Here is a 16,992-nt window from a genome sequence, read left to right on the forward strand (position 1 = left end):
ATAAGCAGAGGGTGGGGGTTGCTTCTTAGAAATTTTCAGAAACTCAGATTTAGAAAATCTAAATTAAAAATCAAATTGGTCTCATTAGAGCATTTTTGAATATGTGTCTCACGGCCAAAAGTAAGTCTTCAGAAACATTAAAACTGTGAAAAACAAACCTGTGAAAACCCAGGCTTTCAGAGCTCTTTCTCAGAATAGCATGCTTTATATTGCTATTGGAATGAAAGAGCATCAATGCTCCGAGATTAAAATGTGCCATAGTAAATGTGCTTCTAAAAACTTATGGGTAAATCAAAATGTGTTCATTCATATCTTTCCATTGATTTGCATGATCATTGCATCTTTTTTTTTTTTTTTTTTTTGAGTTGGTAATGCCTACTAACATTTTTGTTTCAAATTTCTCTCAGCCTCTGTGTTCATGTAGTTAATGAACTATAAAATGTTTCCACTCATAGTGGCCACAGCAACCTGTGTCCTGTCTTCTCAATGTGACAGACTGGGGCCATCTTCAGAGCCCGCATCTGAGTGCTCCTTTCTGCGCAGCCCTCCACAATCTTTGAGGAGCAGGTAAACCCCTCACAGACAAACCAACAAAAATCAAGGCTTATTCCTCTACTCATTTTCCATTTGCCACTTATCACACCTGACATTTTGCTTTTTAAAATCTTATTATTAAGAACTGGAGTCAAAGGAAAACTCTATCCCCTACTGTCTTGATGGTCTTTGGTAATTTACTTAGGCTCCCTGAGCCCAGTTTCCACATTTAAAAACTATAAATAATAAAGCCTGCCTTTTTGTCAGGTTCTTATAAGGATCAAAGTTTAAAAGGAACAACATATGTGAAACTGGTTTGCAAACTGTAAATATGACTACTCTACCTCCATCTGGCTTTCTTGAAGCCACCCACGACAATACATGTCTGAAACTGAATTCATTATCTTCCCCTATCAACTGGGTCCTCTGCTGATTTCATATCTCAGTTCATAATGCCACCTGTCTACTCTATTCATCCCTGGCCCCTCCCTCCTCTCTTCCCCATCCACTAGGCCAAGAAGTCTTGTAGATTCTAAGAAATATTTTGAAAATGGAATCACTTTTATGCATCGATAATATCGTTGCTTAAGTGATAGTCTTATCCTCTCTTGGCTAGATTATTGTCATAACTTGCCAAATACTTTTTTGGGGACAAAAGTAAAAGTAACTAACATATATCTGGTAATATCACTAATACTCTCAATCATCCTATGAGAGATAGTTTCTCATTTTATAGGTAAGTAAACTGGGGCTACAAAAGGTTAAGCATCTTGTCCAAGGTGCACATGCAAAGTGTATGTCACAGTTGGCTTTGAACTCAGGACTCCACTCTAAGTTCATGCACCTTTCGCTATGCCATGCTGCATCCAGAGAGTACACAGGGCTGTGGCTGCTGCCTCCTCATGAGCTCTGTAGGTATTCAGTAGTTATATAAAAGTTTAGGATTACTTTAGATTGAATATTGAGTACCTTCTACCTATGTTGATTACTCTCCTCCAGGGCTTCTCAACCTTGGCACTATGAACATTTGGAGCTGGATAATTCTTTATTGTGGGGGCCACGGGAGCTTTATAGGAAGTTTCCTCGGTATCACTTGTAGCTATCCATTGAATGCCAATAGCAACCTTCCTACCTTTGTGATAACCAGAAATATCTGTAGACATTGACAAATGTCCCTTGGGGAGATGAAGCAAAACTGCCTCTGGTTTAGAACGACTGCCCTACTCCTAAACATCTCCTGGTCCCTGTAGATTGTGCGTTTTAACCCACACCTAGAGATGAAGACCCAAGGGCTGCTATAGTCAGAATGTGTGTTCCCCAAAATTCATGTGTCGGAAACTTAATCTTCAATGTAACAGTACTGGGAGGTGTGCCCTTAGGGAAGTGATTGGGTTACAAAGGCTTACCCTCATGAATGATATTAGATGCAGTTATAAAAGGGTCCGATGCACGCCTGTAATCCCAGCACTTTGGAAGGCCGAGGCGGACGGATCACGAGGTCAGGAAATCGAGACCATCCTGTCTAACACAGTGAAACCCCGTCTCTATTAAAAACACAAAAAAATTAGCCGGGTGTGGTGGCGGGCACCTGTAGTCCCAGCTACTCGGGAGGTTGAGGCAGGAGAATGGCGTGAACCCGGGAGGCGGAGCTTGCAGTGAGCTGAGATCGTGCCACTGCACTCCAGCCTGGGCCACAGAGCGGGACTCTGTCTTTAAATAAAAAATAAAAAAAAATTTAAAAAAGGGTCTAATGGAGGGAGCTCATCCTGTTTTGCCTTTCTGCCTTCTTCCACATGAGGATGCAGCCTTCAGGGTGCCATCTTGGGAGCAGAGACCAAGCCCTCACCAGATGCCAACCTGCTGGCATCTTGGCCTTGGCCCTCCCAGCCTCTAGAACTGTGAGAAATAAATTTCGATTGTTTGTAAATTACCCAGTCTGCTATATCCTGTTACAGCAGCACGAACAGACTTAGACAAGGGCCAAAACTCCCTGTGGGCAGGGGTTTTACAAAGTCCAGTGTTTGTAGTGGTTTGTTGCTGGTCTCTTTGGTCCTGATATCTGCTTTGGACTTTCCTTCTAGCAAATTATCTCCCTCATTCCTTAGTTCAAATCATTTTATCCTTGACTCAAAGACTTACTAAGGGACCCACATTGTTTTCTAGTTTAGCTTAGTTGTACTATTCTTGTAGGATTGAAATACTTCATCTTGCTTTTCTCAATCTTTCAGACACGAGTTGTGATGGTCAGTTTGGCTGAGGATAGTTCCCAGTTATTCACTCAAATTCTATTCTAGGTGTTACCATAAAAGTATTTTGTAGATGTTAATTAAGTCCATAATTGTTAACTTTAAGTATGGAAGAATATTTTTGATAATCTTAGTAAGCCTGATTCAATCAGTTGGAAGGCCTCAAAAACAGAATTGAGGCTTCCCGGGAGAATAAATTCTGCCTGGGGACTGCAGGTTCAGCTTACAAATGTTCCAACTTTAAACCTTCTCTTCCTGATGGCCTGCCCTACAGACTGTGGTCTTGCTTCACCGACCTACATTGCCATATATGCCAGCTCCTTGCAGTAAATCTCTTTTTCATTTTTATATGTATTTTAAGTTCTGGGGTATGTGTGCAGGATGTACAGGTTTGTTACATAGGTAAATGTGTGCCATGGTGCAGTAAATCTCTCTTTTTTTTTTTTTCTTTTTTTTTTTTTTGAGACAGAATTTCACTCTTGTCACCCAGGCTGGAGTGCAATGGCGTAATTTCAACTCACTGCAACCTCCACCTCCTGTGTTCAAACGATTCTCCTGCCTCAGCCTCCCAAGTAGCCAGGATTACAGGTGCCTGCCACCACGCCTGGCTAATTTTTTGTATTTTTAGTAGAGATGGGGATTCACCATGTTGGCTAGGCTGGTCTTGAACTCCTGACCTCAGGTAATCTGCCTGCCTTGGCCTCCCCCAAGTGCTGGGATTGCAGGTGTGAACCACCACACCCGATCAGTAAATCTCTTAATATGTATCTCCTCCTGGCTTGTTTCTCTGTTTGAACCTGACTAATAATGTGTGTGAGTCTTGCCCATGAAGATCATGGCCATGGTTAGGTCCCAGCGATCTGTTTTTAGAACTCCCCTTCATTACCATCCACCTGCCTCTGGCTCTTCACTTGCCGATGAAGGTGAGCCCTGAAGGACCTCTCTGACACCAATGACCTCCCTTCCTGGCTATGCCTCTTGTCATCTACCATGAGAGTCCTTCTGATGTCTGCATACCTGTAGGATTGCCTTCTGGCGCCTACACTCCAGATCTGCCAAAACTACCTCCTCTAAATGATGGGTCTGTCCATTCTCAAGATTTTTTGACCCCCAATCTGCCTAGTCCCACCCAAAATGCGATCCAACTACTAATGCCACATGAATAAATAAAACAAGTTAATTAGAAGTTCCATAGGAAGAATAAAATTAATTAATAGGTTATTCAATATATTTCACCCCTGGAAAGGGAGAAAGAGCACAGGCAAAGAGGTGACAGTTCCTTGCTAATGTATTCCCATAACCATGGAGAGCAGATATGCTGTAATCTCATTGACATGCCATCAGGATTGTTCGTAATTTTCCATACAAAAATTCTGTGCCACCTAGAACAGCAGTCCTCAACTTTTTTCGGACCAGGGACTGGTTTCATGCAAGACAATTTTCCACAGACAGGAGGTGAAGGGGATGATTGTGGGATGAAACTGTTGCACCTCCGATCATCAGGCATTAGATTCTCATAAGGGGCACTTGACCCTAGATCCCTCCCATGTGGAGTTCACAATAGGGTTCACGCTCCTGTGAGAATCTAATGCCGCAGCTGATCTGACAGGAGGCGGAGCTCAGGCCATAATGCTCACTTGCTCTCGGCTCCCCCTCCTGATACGCAGCCCAGTTGGTAGCAGCCTGAGGACCAGTACCATTTCTTGGCCCAGGGGTTGGAGACCCCTGATCTAGAAGTAACTGTGGGTCTCAAAATTTTTTTCAACAAAAACAGTAATTGCTACAATATTGCCTTTTCAGTTTCCCAGCTTCTATGAGTAGTAATACTAAAAAGAAAAAATCCCTTAATGAATGCAACTCTTTAATAAATTAGGTGTATATAAAGTACATTTCATGAAAGGGGTTTCACCTGGGTTGGAGTCTGTACACAGAAGATGAGTGGCCATCCAGAGCTGTGATGCTTGGAAGTTGTCCAGGAGGGGTGTGAAGCATCTAGGGAAGAAGGCTTGGAGCAGCTCCTAACTCCGAGGCTGTGAGATCCATACCCTTGACTGTGCTTTCCATATCAAATAGGGCAAAGTCTCCTCCGCTGTTCAAGTGATTTATTTCCTGGAACAATTCCGCTTTGTTTTTGGCTGACAGGGTAAACAGATGAAAGAGAAATTTTATTATTATTAAATTATGAAGCAAAAGACTCCAATACTTTGGGCTATTTGTATTTCTGTGTATATTTTCACAGTAGATTAAGTACAAGAAGCTTTTTCATATTTTCTTAGTTGCAATGATTAGTAGTAATGGGCACATTTAACTAGAAATTTTCTTTAAACACACACACACACACACAGTAGTTTAGGATAAAAAGCCTTCACCCCTCAACATCAGTTCTGATTTACTGTTTTCTTTACACCATGTGCCATGGCTCACAAAAGCATAAGTTAAATATTTGCAAGGAAAACATGCAATCCCATAGCGAAAGCACCACCGCTGTAAATATTTTCATGTTCTAATGGGGGCCTTGGGGTGTTGTTCTAGGAAACAATATCCCTTTCTTATGTGCTAGAGATAGAGAACAGGGGGTTGGGGCCTTTCCCCCCACTGGGTTAGCTTTTTCTTGAATGCCAGTGGCAGCACATGTGGTTCAGAGGCTCATGATTTTCCCTTACGTATTTTATATCATCGCCTTTTAAAAAATTCTTCCCTCCTCTAGAATTTTAGACTTCCTTCGACACAACCTAAATTTTAAATTTATAAGTGTCTACGTTGACACTTTAAAGAAGAGTGGAATATAGACTGCCATGGTGTTATCTTTATTTTAGTTTCCAGGTTGGGCAGTTCTGCCTATTACTCAAGTGGAATATTACCTGAGGAATTCCAGAGAGAGCCACTCCAGTCCCCTATGGATGGCAGTGCATAGAGCCCAGGTGCACCAAAGTCCCTGACAGCCACCCTCTCATTTCGCGTGCTGGCCTAACTAACTTCCGTCTGGTCTTTGCACAAATTCTGTGCATTCTTGCTTCAGTGGCTTTCCTCATCGCATGTCAGTCTACTAGGATCCCCAGACTCCCCGCTCCTGGCCCACTGCTCCAGGCCTAGCTGAAGTGCCACTTGCTCCATAAAGCCCTCCAAGATTCCACTGGAAGGAAACAATCTCTTCTCCCTTTGAATCCCCTTTGGTGTTTTGTCACAGTTCTCATTTGATATCCTGCGATATAATCCTTTGTCAATAATTAGACTCTTGAAGACACAACTCTGTCTTAATTATTCTTTAAAATTCCACAGCACCTAGCAGAGTGCTTAGTGCTAGTGAACACCAAGTAAATATGTATAAGTCGAATGAATACATGCATTTGTGGAATACATGAATTTACCTGTTTGTAGCAGCCTTGCTGTATTTGCCAAGAAGTGGTTTCTGCATGAGAGGTATTTGTACAGCTGCTGTACAGAGAGCTTAAGTGAGGTAGCATGTTAAGAATAAAAATAATTTATAGAAAGCGGCAATGAGAAATCACTTCAATGAAATCCATTTCTTGAGGACCTACTATGTGTAAATTACTCAGAAGATTGGAACCCCAAATCAATGAATAATACTAGTAGCTCACACATGGCTAGCATTTTAGTTTCTGCTTAGGCTGCTCTGCCATGCAAATTCTTCTTTGGTTCTATTCATACTCAGTTAGACAGGATTAGTATCAACAGGAGAATCTTTGGAAGCACAAGGCAACAATAGATCATGTTTCTATCATTTAACTGGATTGTTTTGGGTCAAAATGATTTTATATATCTCATACAGAAAATTATTCTGTTCACAATTATTCTATACTTTGCAATACATAATGGGAGCTAAAGAACAAGAGAGCTTTTCTTTGGTAAATGAGCAGGAGACTAGAGGAGGTGTATTATTTTTGAAACCACAAATGTCACTTCATCAGGTTTCTTTTTTCAGGTCTTTGATATCTTAGGAGATCTTTCTCCCTCCCTCCCACCCCCCACTTCTGGCTGTTCTCCAAAAATTACTTGTCAGTAGAAATTTGCTCACACAGTGAAATAAAAACCCTAAGCAGATAAAGGAACAGAGATAAATCACTTGCCAAGCTAAATGCTTTAATAGTGAGTTTATTACCTCTTGTTTCTTTTTGATACTTTAAAATCCTCAAACTTTGTAATGGAGACTGCATACTTGATTGGAGTTTTTGGTGAAGTATTTGCAGTAAGAGTCACAAACATGGGGGATGCTATATTATAAGCTTTTAAAGGAAACAGACTTATTTAAGGAAAGAGAGAGTGTTATTTGTGTAATCCGTACATTTTTGTAATTTCAAAGCTCATATCTGTTGAACTAGCCCTTTACAAAAACTGAAGTATAAATAAAGGCTTTATCTAGCAAACTAGTCTATTCTCCAGATTGTTCAGAATGGTGGTTTAGTATATTTTTTCACTTTTCCACTAATGCTGTAAGTTAGGAGATTCAGCTTTCTGTCTTAACTCCACTGCTTAATGTATGAGAAGTATGTATGACACTTGCAGAATGTCCTTTGAGGACAAGGTAATAATGTTTTAAAATGCATTTCCAAATGTAAGGCATCCACTATTGGCAATTTTGGAGGGTGTCTTTGCTAGCTCTTAGGAAGTTCTAGGTTTTCTAGGCTTAATTTTGGGCAAATAAAAGGAGAGCTGTACTAATTCTCCTACAAAATTCAAGAAAAAATATTACCCCAGATTCTATCTAAAATGAGTTATCCTATGATTATTAGCTTCGATTAAGAGTGCACGTACAGTCGTATTTGCGGCAGTGAGAATACGATCTAAAAACGGGTGGAGGGAGAAAAAGAAAGATCTCAAAATGCAGGGAACGGATTAACTGAGACTGATGAGAAGCGATTAGCATGTTGTTTCTTACAGGTGATATTCAGAGTATGAAGTCAGGCATGATAGCGGCTGTCTGCAGAGTGCTAAATGTTTCCATTGGAAGGCATGAGTGAAAACTGGTTATTGAATGAGACCTTTTTGGTAACAGATTATTCAACAGTGATTACTTTCTTTAGCCAGAACTGGGGTATGTGAGGAACCTCTGAATACATGAATCTTCTTTTTTCCAGGAGAAACCTTAATTACCTGCGTTGCCTTCTATCACTGTCTCCCTCCACTTCCTATTCCCCTGCTTGTTGTTATTTTGGTCTCTCCCCTCCTCTGTAAAGTTGTCATGAAAGAGCTACTGTGGAAGTATGTGAACCATTCATATTGAGATCCTCCTCCCATCCAAAAGAATGGTCTTTTTGAAGTAACTTCAAAACTATTCTATCAATCAGAAATTTGCTTTTTGAGTAGGAGTTACAAAGGCATCAAGAGGAAAATAGTCACTTAGATCTCTGTTTTGATTGGCTGAACCCCTTTAAATAATTTATAGACGACTGTAATCACAATATTTCTTGCCTGATGAGTTTCTATATTTGAAGCAATGATGGGGAAAAAAAACCAATACACTAAGTTGTTGATAGTAACCCCTGGGGAAAATATTTCTCTACTAAAGCATTCTTACTATAAGTATTGAAAATCTGGAAGTGTAACAAAAAATTGAAATTATGAAACCACTGAAGGAAACTATTGCTTGTCATCATCGTCACCTTTCTCACAGCTTGACTCGATGACAGCTTGATAGGTTTATTGCAGCTGGCATTGGATTGCTTTGGCTCACTAAATGGCAGCTATCTCATGTGCCCTTGATTGTGCACAAATTAATCAAAGGCTTTTGAAGTGACGGCTTTTGTGTACAGGGAAAGCAGCATCATTTCAGAAATTGTTGCATCCTAAAAAGATACAGACATATGAAGACACAGTTCCTGCTGAACATGCTGCTCAGTCTTACAAAGGACTTGCAACCGGGGCTCTTTCATATTTTTCTAATAACATAATCTATATATTTTTTGAGACAGAGTCTCACTCTGCCACCCAGACTGGAGTTGCAGTGGTGCAGTCACAACTCACTGCAGCCTCCACCTCCTGGGTTCAAATGGTCCTCCTACCTCAGCCTCCCAGGTAGCTGAAACTACAGGTGTGCACCACCACACCTGCCTAATTTTTTTTTAAGAGATGGGGTTTTTCTATGTCAACCAGGCTGGCCCCCAACTCCTGGCCTCAAGCAATCCACCTGCCTAGGCCTCCCAAAGTGTTGGGATTACAGGCTTGAGTCACCTGACCAACATAATCTATTAAGAGTGCTACAAGTATGCTGGTCAATATGCATATTGTAAGACAGTTCTCTCAGCAAACCATTTTTGGTAGTGATACAGCACTATGTGGAATAACAATCTCACAATCTCGACTGTCCAAGTCTAAAACCAGAAAAATATATACACCTAAATGTCATATTCTTCCCATTTTATATGACATGAAGGGGAAAGGTGAAAATGGCTAAATCATAACAACATGAATTGCTGATCAGGCAAGACTTAATATTCAAAGCACCTGCAACAATGGGAAAAAATCAAAATTAATGAAAAGTTATCTCCTAATTCACCAGACTCTATATTCTACTCAGTGTCCTAGCCATGCCCTGGTGAAAAGTAGATTGCTTAGGGAGGCACATTAACTATTTCAGGCCACCAGGTTACAATGCATTAAGACCACTGGGCACTCACTGACATTTGGGGACAGACTTAGTCACTGGGCACTTCAGGTCCATGTCATTGATAGTTGTGTGAAGTTATGGGCTACCTGTCACATTTTTAATTCAGTTCTCAGAAGTGACTGCATGGCCCTCCTAGAATGAGTTCCTAGGTGTCATTAGCATAAGAAACTACAGTAGTCCTACTGGCACTAAAAACTATTTTTAAAAGATTCAGACTGGGTGCAGTGGCTTATGCCTGTAATCCCAGCACTTTGGGAGGCCAAGGCAGATGGATCGTGAGGTCAAGAGACCAAGACCATTCTGGCCAACATGGTGAAACCCCATCTCTACTAAAAATACAAAAATTAGCTGGTTGTGGTGGTATGACCCTGTAGTCCTAGCTGCTCCGGAGGCTGAGGCAGGAGAATCCCTTGAACCCGGGAGGTGGAGATTGCAGAGAGCCAAGATTGCACCATTGCACTTCAGCCTGGGTGACAGAGTAAGACTCCATCGCAAAAAAAAAAAAAAAAAAAAAAAAAATCAGAGTAGTTGACATTAATATTTTTTCTCTAAAAATAGTAGGAGGAAACTAAATCAAGTCTTTCCCACCATTGTATTGTATTGGTATAGAAGTCGAAATACAGGGACTTGAATGTACATTTCACATTGTAGTCCCACCAAAGGAGACTGGGAAAGCCATTATTGATTTGGAATTTGGATGTTTGGTAAATTTCAGAAAGGAAATTAATTTAACAAATGTAATGCCATATTTTATTGACAGTAAAATACCCTCAATCACAAAACACACAGTTAACATAAGTGTACTCAAAAGAACAAAAAGATCCTATTTGTAAATATTCCTATTTTTTACATAAAATGTGGAGAACATATGCCTTAGAACTCAATGAATGTAGTGACTTGGAGATTCAAGACCAAAAGCGTTTATTTAGAAATGGCTTAAACAGACTCAATGAAAAACTAATTCCTCCTTAAAGTCCTTCTGTCTTCTTCACTCCCGCTTTTTGGTATCTGCATTATCATATCTCTTATGGGGGATTATCCAGAGAATATTCTAATTGTGACCCCAAAACCTAGTGCAGGATTGGCCCCCGAGAAGTATACTTGCCAACTAGTGCATGTTTTAAAGAGACCCATGCAAGAAAAACAATGAACTTAATAGAAAGTGAATCTTTTATGTAAACATCCAGCACAAATTGTCAGTAGTGGGTTTATTTTGTAGATAACTACAAAAGCATTGCAGTTACATATATTTATTCCTATGAAGCCTTAACTCATAATAAAATTTCCACAAGAATGATGTGTATTCACAAGTGGATTCCTAAGTTAACCTTGAAATGAATAGTTATCTGTAATTATTTGATAACTAAAAAAATAAGCAGGAGAAGAAACAGCCACTACTTATTTAATAAAGAAAGACAATTGTTAGATGTTGGTGGCACTATCAATGATAAGTGTTCATTTTCTGGTCATCGGTTGTAAAACTATTAAGGTAACATAATTAAAAGGTGTGAAGGGATCAGGATGTAATTTACTTGTCTCACAAAGTTTCTGGATTGACAGTTCCACTGTTACAGATCCAGGCATGAAAGCGTTTCTTTACCATCTCGTGTCAGTCAATCTCTAGATAAATTTGAATCCCTACTAAGAACCAAGGCCAGGGACTATCTTCTGAGGCCATCAGCAAAGTGGTTATTAGGATTTCTCATTACTACATTCCCAGAGTGGTTTAAAAGTGGAAAAAAGGCAACCAGTGTTTTGTTGATTATTACTCGAAAGCAGGGAATCTTAACCCTAGCTACATATTAGAATCACCCAGGGAGCTTTTGAAAAATACGGCTGCCTAGGCCCACCCCCAGAGATTTGGATTTAATTGGTGTGGGGTGAGGTCCCGGCAAAGGTATTCTTTAAAAGCTCCCTAGACAATTTTCATGTGCAACCAGGGTTAAGAGCCACTGCTCTAAAGGGAAGGTAAAATTCACAAATTCTGTTGTTCGTCCCCACTGAAAGTGGAAAATTTTAGCCTTTCTTAGGCATTCCTCTTCTTTCCCAGGAAAGAAGTGTGGCGTTGCAGAAATGGCAAGAATTCGGGACCAGGAGGCTATGCTCTGATTTCATTTCTGTCATTTCTAGCTGGGTAACACCAGAGAGGGAGTCCTGTAAAGCAGGAGTCGCAATCATTCCTCTTTTCTCTACCTTCCAAGGAGCAGAATTCAACAAAACAAACCAGGTCATGTACAGGAAAGCCCTGTGGAAATGGAAAAGCTCCCATTATTAGTCTCCCAACTGATTGTGTCTGTTAGCATGAATTGACAGGTGTTATCAGGACCCTGGGAGACCAGGGTAACTCTTTAAGAGCAGTATTGGAGATTCTTCAAATATAATATACTTTGGAAGATTTTTCCCTCTCCCTATTAATTCAGGATACATCTATTTGCAAAGAAGAAACAAACGATGTAGAGTTCAGGTTCACCTCTGTTCTTATCTCCAAACAGCCGTGAGCCGACGGCAGAGCCAGAAGCCAGCGTGGCTCCCTGTACCACCAGAGGAGCCTAAAAGTAGCTCACACAAAAGATTTTCATACACCGGCAAGGCGCTTTTCCACTAAAATGCCCGCTTAGCACACACAAAAATTCTTTGTTGATGTACCCTCCTCTACAAAGAATAATCCAGTTCAAGCAATACCTTCTGAAGCTCTTGCCTCCCTGACAGTCACAATTTGCAAACAGACTATCACTTCAATCATCGGTTCTTCAGTGAGAGTGAGTGAGTGAGTGACCCACAGCTCACCAGGTTCTACGGCTAAGGGAGGAACGCTGTGGCAGATGCTTCACCCCAGGTACGGGGCAGTCGGAACTAGGCAAGAAGAGCAGGACGATGCCTACCAAGCAATAGTCTTTTCTAGACAGAGCAGCCGTGACAGTCATTGCTGTGAAGTACTGACAGGCTGTTTGCATGTTGATTATTTTCAGGTATGAAAACAAGAGAGGCCAAGACAAGTGCTTGTGATTGGAACAGTAATGGGAACCAATTCATTAAAAAAAACCAAAAAAACAAAAAAAACTGATCTCTTCCTCTTCCTTCTCAGTACGGGATATCATCTTCCATATTCATGCCCCCAGCCTGGCTTTCAGAAAGAAAGAGGGCTGCCTGCTTGGAAACTGGTTTCTAGGAACTGAGGTTTCTTCCTTGAACCTTTTTGAGGGAGGGGGAAAAGCAGAGCTATTTTCTCTGACTAAACCAAACTGTCACAGTATCCTGATGAGTGCCCTGGTTCCAGGAGGGGAGGCTGAAGCCAAGCTGCCCTGCCACCTGTGGGCTTTGAGGTGCTCCTTCCCTCACTGCCAAGGTTGCCGTCCTCTCTGCCGCCCCTGACTGCGGCACCATCCTGGTGAATGGACTCTCTGATGGCCCAGGCCAAATGCTTCCACACCAAAAAGCTCCTTTGCTTTTCTCTGGGATTTGGAGGATGTCAAATAATATCCCTTCTTATTTCTTTCAATACTAGTGGCATTCGTACAGTGCTTTACCATTTACAAAGCCCACTATTTGCATAAATCTTCAAAATATCCCAATGAAGCAGCCGTTATGATTCCATTCGATCCATGCAGAGATTAAGGGTCAAAGAGTTCATATTTCTTGCCCAGGATTACAGACTGTAAATGACAAAACAACCCTTGAACCCAGGATTTCTTTTTTTTTTTTTTTGAGATAGAGTCTCACTCTGTTGCCCAGACTAAAGTGCAGTGGCACGATCTCAGCTCACTGCAACCTCTGCCTTGCAAGTTCAAGTGATTCTCCTGCCTCAGCCTCCCAAGTAGCTGGGATTACAGGTGCACACCACCACACCCAGCTAACTTTTTGTATTTTTGGTAGAGACGGGGTTTCACCATGTTGGCCAGGCTCGTCTTGAACTCCTGACCTCAAGTGATCACTCATCTCGGCCTCCCAACGTGCTGGGATTACAGGCGTGAGCCACTGCGCCCGGCCCCAGGATTTCTAAGTCCCATTGTCGTCCCATGATACCACCCTGTCTGTCAGGGACCCCCTCTGGTGACACACTTGGTACTCTGCGTGCATTGAGGTGCCGTCACTACCCCAGCCAAGATGACATGGACCCGTTTCACTGCTCTCATTCACCTCACAGACGTAGGGACAGTACTTTAAATCACACGCACACAGGCCTTCTCTTAAACAGGGTCTTTGAATTCATGTGGGGACCTTTTGCTTCAATTGTTCACTAAAATAAGATCATGAAAGAGTGAATTATTTCTATCTTTACATCTGACACTATCACTGTTAACAAACAGCCACATTGGATCCTTCTCAGTTATATTCAGAATTTCTGAAATGGTCCTGTTGTCTAGATTGTACAATGTTTTGGGAAGTGCAGCAACTATAATGATGTTTTTGTCTAAAATGCTTTATTTGCTAGGTGCTGATACATGGATAGGAATAAAGAGATATATTGATGGGGCTAAATATGTGTGAAAGGAGATGACCTGCTGTTGACTTCAGATAGCTCATTGGCAAAATTGCAATAGTCTGAGGTTTGGTCCTGAACTTTATATGTGTAGAAAACTCAATGTAGTTGATTGGCCTAAAGTTGATCAGGTTTAGGAGAATTAACTCGCTAACAGATGCTCATAGTATTGATTGATACATGAAAAGGACAGTCTCACTCAACAAATGAGTCTTGCCTAGATGCTGTATGATAGGCTCCAGGCTAGGTATGAAGGATCGTGGAGCAGACGCCCCCCTATCCCATCCCCTTCCCATTCCATCCTCCCATGACCCAGGGCTAGCACCTACATTGCCCATCCCACAGGAGCAAGGCTCCAGCAGCCCTGATGGGAGTGGGAGATGGCTAACTCTCAGGTTCTGCACCAGCCCCTGAGATTCCCCAGAGTGAGGAAGCTCCAGTCCCCATGATGGGAGCTGGTTTGGTAACTTGCCTGTTCATGGTTATGTTCTCTCCCTTAGCTCAGGTCCCCACTTGCCTACCAGCAGTTCCTTCACCTTCCAAATTAAGTACTTGCTCTTGAGTCATGGTCTCAAGGTGTGCTTCTGGGGTCCCTAGGGACCAAGGCACAGTGCTGCCCTTCAAGGATCTAGCAGGAGAGAGAAAAGCACACTAGTAATTCAGACACTGGGTGACAAGTTCTCCACCCATTGGAAGCAGAGGGTGTGATGGGAAAATGTAGAAGAGCACCTGAGTCTTCATAGAAAGCTTTCTGTATGAGCTTTTCAAGAGTGCTACATTTAGATGGAGGGGATTTTTCACTGTAGGTATTTTCTACAAGAACTGTTGCATCCTGCTTGCTTCTTTTTTTTTTTGAGACAGCGTCTTGCTCTGTCACCCAGGCTGGCATGCAATGGCGCGGTCTCTGCTCACTGCCACCTCCCCCTCCCGGGTTCAAGTGATTCTCTTTCCTCAGCCTCTCAAGTAGCTGGGATTACAGGCATGTGCCATCATGCCCAGCTAATTTTTGTATTTTTAGTAGAAATGGGGTTTCACCATGTTGGTCAGGCTGGTCTCAAGCTCCTGACCTCGGGTGATCCACCCACTTCAGCCTCCCAGGGTGCTGGGAGTACAGGCATGAGCCACTGCACCCCGCCCCAGCTTGCTTCTTGCTCTCCGTCTCTCTAGCCTCAGTTTTCTCCGCTATAAACTAGGGGAAATAATATCCCTCAGAGTAAAGAGACAAAGATGGGGTTATATTATGTTATATAAACTGCCTTGCTGCGTGCCTGCCACACAGTAACACCTAACACTATTTAATTAAAGTTTGCCCTTCCCAGATGGGCTGAAATCTCTAACTACTTGGTAGTCCTGGAGAGTCTCCTGCCCAGCTTGATCCTGTCACCCAAGTTTCCTGAGTGTAGGTCACTCCTGTAATGTTAAGCTTACCTAAGTTGATTGGAGTTTTTACTGTTTTCAGTTTCAGAATGACTCTTCGCTAACTGTGTGCCTAAATTCTGGGGGACTTTTTCCTACAGCTTCTCATCCATGTACGTAGCATTTCAATTAGGCACTGGCCTCATCAAAGGAAAAATAATCTTATCATCTTAAAAATCTTTCTCTCTTCCCAACCCCCAAAAAACTGTTTTTTTCATAGTTCATGACAATGTTTGTCTTTCTAATTTAATATAATTGACACAAAAACAAATAATCAATTTTTCATTTTGTATATTATTTAAAAATAGATTTACTGTGACTTACAGATAATTCTATAATTCTTATCCTTCACTTCCCACAAATATTAAGATTTTATGAACACATTTTGTACTTTTTTCAGCTTACATTTAAAGATTGCAAAAAATTTTGTTTTTGGTAATCTCTTGATTAGCAGTATCTCCTTTGAGGTGAGTTTGTCATCTGCACATATTATTCTAATAAGTCCACCTTTGAGAGTCATGGAGTTCTTATTTGTCCAGTTTTATTTCTGCTACAGAACTTATAAAAGCCAAATGGTGTATTATTTAATATTGTTGCCATCACATTTTTAACCCTGAAAGTATTAACCTATCATTTTAATTAACATTGCCTGATGTGCCAAAAAAAAAAAAAAAAAAACACACACCTGATTTTTGAGTTATGAAAGACTGGACATAAGGGAATTTTATATGTACTGTAAAAAATTAAAATAAGCAATCTAGTCTTTTTAAAGATCACTGACCTTAATTTTCATATTTTGAAAAATACTGGGAATGTTATGAAGATCTGATTTCAGAAACATCAGTCAGAGGCCATTGGCTAACAAAGAACAAAGCTTTGTAGAGAACAGGTTCTGCAGGAGTGATTGAACCTGTCAGGCAGTATTGCTCGTGTTAAAACCAGCTAATATGTAATCAGTTACACAACAGACAAAATACGGACTATTAAGGTGATATTACTGTGGGTGAAAAGGAATTTACTAGGAGCAATACACTGAGAGTTCAAAAAGATCCCAGAGTTATTTCAGCACACTCTGTGTCAACCCTGCATGAAGCATCAGGGAATATACATCTATACAGTAATATATTTATTACATTTTTTGTGTGTATATATATGTTATGTAAAAGACCCAGCTCCTGCCCTCAAGTCATTCATAGTATGGAGAAATTTGGAGAAACAGTAGGAAGCAATAGGTAATTATACGGGAGGAAAATGTTGTATACCTTTGCCTACTCTGAGTATAAAAGAAACCTAAAATCCCCGCCTGGCTTCCGGGGATTCAACCCTATTTCCAATGGCCCCGCAGGTGACAGATACTGCTTCAGACCAGTCCACTTCCTCACTGCCTCCAAAACATAACATGCCTTTGTTCTTATTCCTTCTTTCACCAGAAATGTCTTCCCAAATTCCACTCAGCACTCCAGGGCCAGTCCAGCCACACCCGACTTTTCCTCCGTGGAGTGGCTGTGTGCTGTCCCTGCACACAGGGATATTACCATGGGTGAAAAGGAATTTACTAGGAGCAATACACTAAGAGTCCAAAAAGATCCCAGATTTAAATCAGCACACTCTGTGTCAACCCTGCTTGAAGCATCAGGGAATATACATCTATACAGTAATATATATTTACATTTTGTGTGAATATATATGTA

General features: G+C 41.2%; 1 protein-coding gene and 1 long non-coding RNA gene across 2 annotated transcripts in view; one reads left to right on the forward strand and one right to left on the reverse strand.

Annotated features, from left to right (window-relative positions):
* TENM3 (teneurin transmembrane protein 3) overlaps positions 1 to 16,992 on the forward strand; it is a 1,046,942-nt gene that overhangs the window by 71,660 nt on the left and 958,290 nt on the right. The gene's annotated exons all lie outside the window — the stretch shown is intronic.
* LOC140712120 (uncharacterized) lies at positions 4,882 to 14,452 on the reverse strand. Its single transcript, XR_012093574.1, has 3 exons — positions 14,403 to 14,452; positions 6,149 to 6,227; positions 4,882 to 4,915 (listed from the first exon to the last, which is right to left on the reverse strand). It is a non-coding gene; the product is annotated as an uncharacterized lncRNA (long non-coding RNA).

Source organism: Chlorocebus sabaeus, chromosome 7 (genome assembly GCF_047675955.1).
Source record: "Chlorocebus sabaeus isolate Y175 chromosome 7, mChlSab1.0.hap1, whole genome shotgun sequence".
Lineage (NCBI taxonomy): Eukaryota > Metazoa > Chordata > Mammalia > Primates > Cercopithecidae > Chlorocebus > Chlorocebus sabaeus.